Here is a 6,633-nt window from a genome sequence, read left to right as displayed (position 1 = left end):
CTTCCATCTCTAGGCTCTTCTCAGTGAAGAGGAGCACTTTGAAGATATCTTTGAAGGATTGTGACATCAAGATACTCTGAGAACCTCAATGTTGTGGACTTTGGATAAAAAGATGAAAGTTTGCTTCTTGCAAGTCCACTGAATCAGAGTATGAATAAGACAGACTAAAACTATATTTGTATATTTTCTGAAGAAAATATGAGCAGTGCTCGCCCATCCAAAATCACCGCCACAATGCTAGGTTGTTAGTGAATGGTTGTACATTAGTATGGTGTTCTGGGTGGTGTAGCTAGATATAACCCCTAGATGTAGGTCCCTAGATATGGTTTGGGTCCCTTTTATTAGCTAAGTTATTCTTTTTGTCACCAAAAACCAGGCGAAACTCTTTTATGAAAGCACTTGTCAACAAACTGCACGATTTGAGTTATTATTCATGTCCATTTTTTAATTTTCTTCCCTTTTTCTCCCCAATTTGGAATGCACAGTTCCCAATGTGCTCTTAAGTCCTCATGGTGACTTATTGACTCAATCCGGGTGGTGAAGGACAAATCTCAGTTGCCTCCAAGGAGAAAAGACAAAAAAGAAAAAAGAAAGGAACAAATACAAACAAACAGTATACAAAAGGGTACATTATAGTGTAATAGCACATTTGTACAGTTCCATTATGTTTATTTTGCAACCATAATTTGACATGACATCTACTATGACATTTATTTCTGGGTCCAGAAATCCCCTCCATCTCCTCCATAAATAATCCCCCTTTTGTTTTCTCAATCTTAAAGCGAAGGTAAGAGTTTCCATTTTATATGTCTCTAGTACAATTCCTCTCCCGTCTTCTATTGTGGGTGAAGTAGGTTGAAGCCATCTAAGAGTAATAGCCTTTTTGGTTGCTACCAAAAATATTCTCCGTAAGTATCTAAGATAGGTTTCTTGTACCATTCTGCTGTAAAGCCACCCATGCCTGGTAATTTTTGGGGGATTTAATCTAGCAAAGGCTCTTGTGGGGTTATATCCATTATTAACCTTTCATTTAGTTCTTCTGTTAATTTAGGTAATTTTAAAGAACTTAGAAATGCCTTGCTATTACTTACGGTCTAGATGTGTTTTCCATGTATAGTTTCTTATAAAAATATTTGAATTGTTTATGAATTTCTGTCAATCTATGAGGTTTTATTTATTTATTTATTTTAGTTTTAGGGTCTCTAATTGTATAAATCAGTTTGTTGCTTACTGAGCTTACAAGCCATGAGTTTCATTGAATTACTTCCTGTTTCATAATAGCGCCATTTTCGAAACGTGAGATGTATCGCAGTGATTTCTTCTTTTACTTCTTCAATCTCTTGCATTAGGTCTAGTCTTTGAGCTTGTTTTTTTATGTCTTTTAGCTTTGTTTGTAATTTATAAAACTTTTCCTGTCTTAGTTTCATAGCTAATGTGGTTTATGCAATTATTTTTCCACTCAAGACTGCTTTACAAGCATCCCAAAGCATGGCCGGGGATACCTCTCCATTGTCGTTCTCTTTCAAGTAATGCTTAATTTCAGTTTTCATCCGTGATAAAAACTGGTCATTATTTAACATGCTAGAATTCAATCTCCATATTGTATTGTTATTATTTGTATTTAAAGTCACTGATACATATACTGGTGCATGATCAGACAGGTCCATTGTCCCTATGCTACATCCAGGCATCTTATGTCTGTCTTTTCCAAATGTGAATAAGTATATCTCGAGTATTTGAGTGTGGGTGGGAGTAATGTGTATAATCTTGTTTTTTGGGAAATCTCCCCAAATGTATATCAATCCTACATCTCTTAATAGAACTATAAGTTTCATTACTATAGGAATTAAGAGTCTCTCTGTCGATTTAGAGGTATTTAGTTTTGAGTTGAGAGTTATATTAAAATCTCCCCCACAAATTAAAGTTCCATGTGTCTCTGTTGAGATCAAATTAAAATTGTTCTGGTAAAACATACATTTGCTGCTGCCATGGGGTGTATAAACATTGATTAACGTAACTGGAGCCCCCTCGATTTGTCCTTAGATTAAAATGTAACACCCCTCTTTATCTTTGATTGCAGTCTGGTGGTCAAACCTAAGCTAATTTGATATTAGAATAGCCATTCACCTCCTCCTACACATTTGATGACGAAAATACACATTTAAATCAAGTTCTATACAATTTAGAGTGTTCGGTTCAATCTAGATGTGTCTCTTACAGAAACGCTACCTGTACCTTATCTTTGTGTAATTTCTACAACATTTTTGTTCTCTTAATGGAATTGTGGACTCTGTTTATATTATACAGTTGAAGTGAGAATTTTACATACACTTGGGTTAAATTAATTAAAACTATTTTTTTTAACCAGTCCACAGATTTAATATGAGCAAACTAGACATTGGCAAGTAATTTAGGACATCTATTTTGTGCATGACATGAATACATTTTCCAACAATTGTTTACAGACAGATTGTTTCACTTTAAATTGACTATATCACAATTTCAGTGGGTCAGAAGTTCACATACACTAAGTTAACTGTGCCTTTAAGCAGCTTGGAAAATTCCAGAAAGTGTTGTCATGCCTTTAGGCAATTAGCCAATTAGATTCTGATAGGCTAATTGACTAATTGGATGCGTACATGTGGATGTATTTTAAGGCCTACCTTCATACTCAGTGCCTCTTTGCTTGACATCATGGGAAAGTCAAAAGAAATCAGGCAAGACCTCAGAAAAAAATTGTGGACCTCCACAAGTCTGCTTCATCCTTGAGTGCAATTTCCAAACGCCTGAAGGTACAACATTCATCTGTACAACAATAGTAAGCAAGTATAAACCCCATGGGACCATGCAGCACATGGGGACAAAGATCTTACTTTTTGGAGAAATGTCGTCTGGTCTAATGAAACAAAACTTTAATTGTTTGGCCATAATGACCATCGTTATGTTTGGAGGATAAAGGGTGAGGCTTGCAAGCTGAAGAACACCATCTCAGCCGTGAAGCATGGGGGTGGCAGCATCATGTTGTGGGGGTTCTTTGCTGCAGGAGGGACGGGTGCACATCACAAAATAGATGGCATCATGAGGAAGGAAAATTATGTGATTATATTGAAGCAACATCTCAAGACATCAGCCAAACTAACAAACTTTACTAACAAAGTGTATGTTATATTCTGACCCACTGGAAATGTGATGAAAGAAATAAACGCTGAAATAATTCTTTCTACTATTATTCTGACATTTCACATTCTTAAATAAATTAGTGATACTAACTGACAGGGAAAGTTTTCTATGATTAAAACTGAGTTTAAATGTAGAATATAAAAACTTCTGACTTCAACGGTATATGACTGATTTAAACGTTTGTGCCATCCTGTGTATTGGAGTGAGGGCCCTCACTTACAGTAAAGCGTAGAGTGGCACCTTGTGGATCACATATGAAATCTCCCAACATCAGACTATGATTCACAAGAACATGTACTGGGCCACCATTTTTTATCAATGCAGTTAAGCTTCCCACGTTACCTGAAAGCTTTAAAAGAAAGTCACAGCCTGAGCTTTTATAATGCGATCCTGTTATTGCACTACCGTATTCATCAGTTCAAGCGATCAGGATGTAAATTTGTGACATTTTTCAGTCACTCCACAAAGTCCAGTGTCGGGTAAACTTCCACTGGACTGCCTCGTCCCCTTTTCGTTGTCCAAGTTTGGCGCTGTATGCATTCCAGTAGCATCTGCTGTGGTAGGATTACATCCACCTGAAGGCCCCAGATATGTTGTCTGGAACCTGATCTGTTTTTCCTTCAATGCTTTTTTTTTGCCTGTATGTATTATTTGCGATTCTTCAGGACATCTGGGGCGTAATCATGGTCAAATGTAATTCAAGCATTGCTTGATTTCAGCCCTCCTTTTCTCTACACCTAACCCAGGATTTCTTCTTTAGTCTAATAACTCAGGAATTTGACAACAATGGAGCAGGGTCTCGTGGGGTCAGTCAGTAGATTTTGGCACCAAAGCTCTATGAGCCCTCTGTTGTCCAAGCACATCCTTCAGCAATTCTTCAATGAAGTTGACCACTGATTAACCATTTGCACTGCCCTCTGGTACTCCGTACATATTTGAATGTTATCCCGCCTAGACCTGCCCTCTTGATCTGTTAGCTTAGCCTCGAGCAGGTCCTGAAATTTTAGCAGTTCAGATAACAACTCCTTCGTCTGTTGTATCCTCTGCGATGCAGCCCTCGGCTTCCTCAATCCTCTTGTGTTGTTCAAGTCTTCCTTAATATCTGACAATTTTTCATTATTTTCCTTTCTGAATTCTCTTAGCTCTTCAAATATTCTCTCCAAACTAATTACTCCCTCATTAGTGGCATGTCGGCTGGCGGCAGAATCTGTTTCACTCGCGTCTTCTCCGGATTCTGTCTTATCTTTGCATACTGGGATTTTCTTTTGTCTCGCCTTTGTTTCCATCCCAGCCCTGCTTTCCTTTGCAGTGTTCTTTGTCAAAATTGAATAGCTATTTGAATAATTGGAGGCTTTTAAAAAGTATTTGTTGGGAGATCGATTTTCTCACACTGCCCTCAGTGTTCGTGCACTACCAGAAGTCCATTTTAATATAAAGAATTTTAATATTTTTGGTTAGGGATTTGTTATAATCCCTAACCTCAAGTATGAGCAACGGAATTATGGATGCTTGCCTAACAAAAAGCCATTAATAAAAATGCTCTACTGAATTGCAAATATATATTTATTTGGGTTAGAAAGCTTGAGTGCAAGCCAGTACAGTCTTTACTTAAATATTCCACACTGTTCTGTTCTTTTGATGGGAATCACCTTTTTACTACTAAATGAGTGCATTTTAGGTAGTAGGACAGTTACATTACACTTCCTCTGAAGAAGAGATACTGGTGTAGGTATTGATGTTAGACTCTCTCCATAAATCACACAGAAGAGAATGAATGGATTTTGAGAGTCCAGCCATTTATTACTGTACACTTTAGATGTAGAAATTTGTATTTAACATGTATTTGATCAAAATGTGGTGTGTATTTGTTACAGAGATGTGTTGGGTAAAATCGTTAAAGGTGCTGTTATTGATTTATTCAATTTTTTTATGAAATGGCACACAGAAAACATCCCTATTACTTGACAGATATCAGTGAAAAAGGTGTCCTGATTCTGTGACAGCACAAGTGTATGTAAATACCAATCAAAAATGTGACCGTGGGCCAAAGTCAGGTGTTTTGTTTAGCAAATCAGAGGACTTTGAGGGACATTCTGCCTGTCAGTCATTTTATGTGATGTGAAATTCTAAAAAAGGGTGGGGTTACTCCAGAAGAGGGTTTGGCCATCTCCAAAAGGGGGCATAATTTCCACCTTAGTGAAAGGGTTAGGTTAGGGGCTCTGTATGTCTTTGCTGGTGTTTGGCGCTCTCGCCTCTTTTTGGAGCTTGGCCTGCAGCTATATTCTTCGTTTGAAAATGCATTGATTTTACTGCATTTATGCCCCTCATTCTCATTAGAACAGTGTTTTCCCCCACCAAAAACTGAGAAAGAAACTTAAAATGGTTCCACAATGGCAGATCAATCATTCATAACACATTCACTTTCAAAGGATATTTTCCTCTTCTCCAATCACTGGGGTCAATTACTTAATTTGTGTCTACGGTATTTCAAAGTTGGGCAAATGTTTAAACCTTGGCATAAATTGGCATAAATTAAAGTACATTTGTTGGATAAATCAAAGATAATGTACAGTAAGCCAGTTGTTATTGTAAAATAAATATACCCACACTGAAGGGGTTTATTTTGTAATAACACTGTACATTATCCCACTTCTTACACAGCTACAAACCAAATAAATAAATAAATGTACATAAAATACTGATTTGCATTGAAATTATGTAATTATGTGAGAAGAAATCACTGAACAGCCGAAATCCACCTGCGGTTTGCGCTGGAGTTCTGTTGGTACTTATTTGTGAAAATGACCCTCTGACTGCTCATTATCCAGCTTATTACAAGAATAATAATAAACCAAATAAATAAGAATTGGATATGAATCATTGATATGAGTTTAAATTATTTTATTATCTTACTTGTAGAGATCACAGAGTGATACGAGGAGTAGGAAAGATGACTCGCAATACCTGGTTGACCGGTCTGCTATGTCTTAATCCCCGGATGTGCGGTTGTTACTCAGACATTTCAGACCGCCAGATGGCACCATTGACCAATCAGACTTGACTATTCCAGAGAGCCGTGTAATAAGACACATTATCAAAGCAAGACAAATAGAAATGCCTTTACAACATGGAAGTATGCATAGAACATACAGTCTTTGTAGAGTATTGCAGAAAAACGTGCCTCTTTGGATACCAGAGCTGGGAGACACTTGTCCTTACAGGTGCTGGAAGATCCATAAGCGTAGGCTCAGCATAAGCATTTAGATGTGCTGTTCTGGCCTGAATACAAGCAATGACACAACTGTACTATTGTAAAGCTGTTGTGGTTTGGTAGTTTCTATGGAAAGATGCAGATATGTTGGTATTTTTCTTCTGGGCCAAAATGGGAGACATCAGTTTCAAGGCTTAGGTAATGAAGCAACAGGGACTGTTTTAAAGTATTTCCATTTTTAG

The sequence above is a fragment of the Xyrauchen texanus genome, chromosome 3, assembly GCF_025860055.1.
Source record: "Xyrauchen texanus isolate HMW12.3.18 chromosome 3, RBS_HiC_50CHRs, whole genome shotgun sequence".
NCBI classification, from domain to species: domain Eukaryota; kingdom Metazoa; phylum Chordata; class Actinopteri; order Cypriniformes; family Catostomidae; genus Xyrauchen; species Xyrauchen texanus.
Note: the sequence above shows the minus strand (reverse complement) of the source record.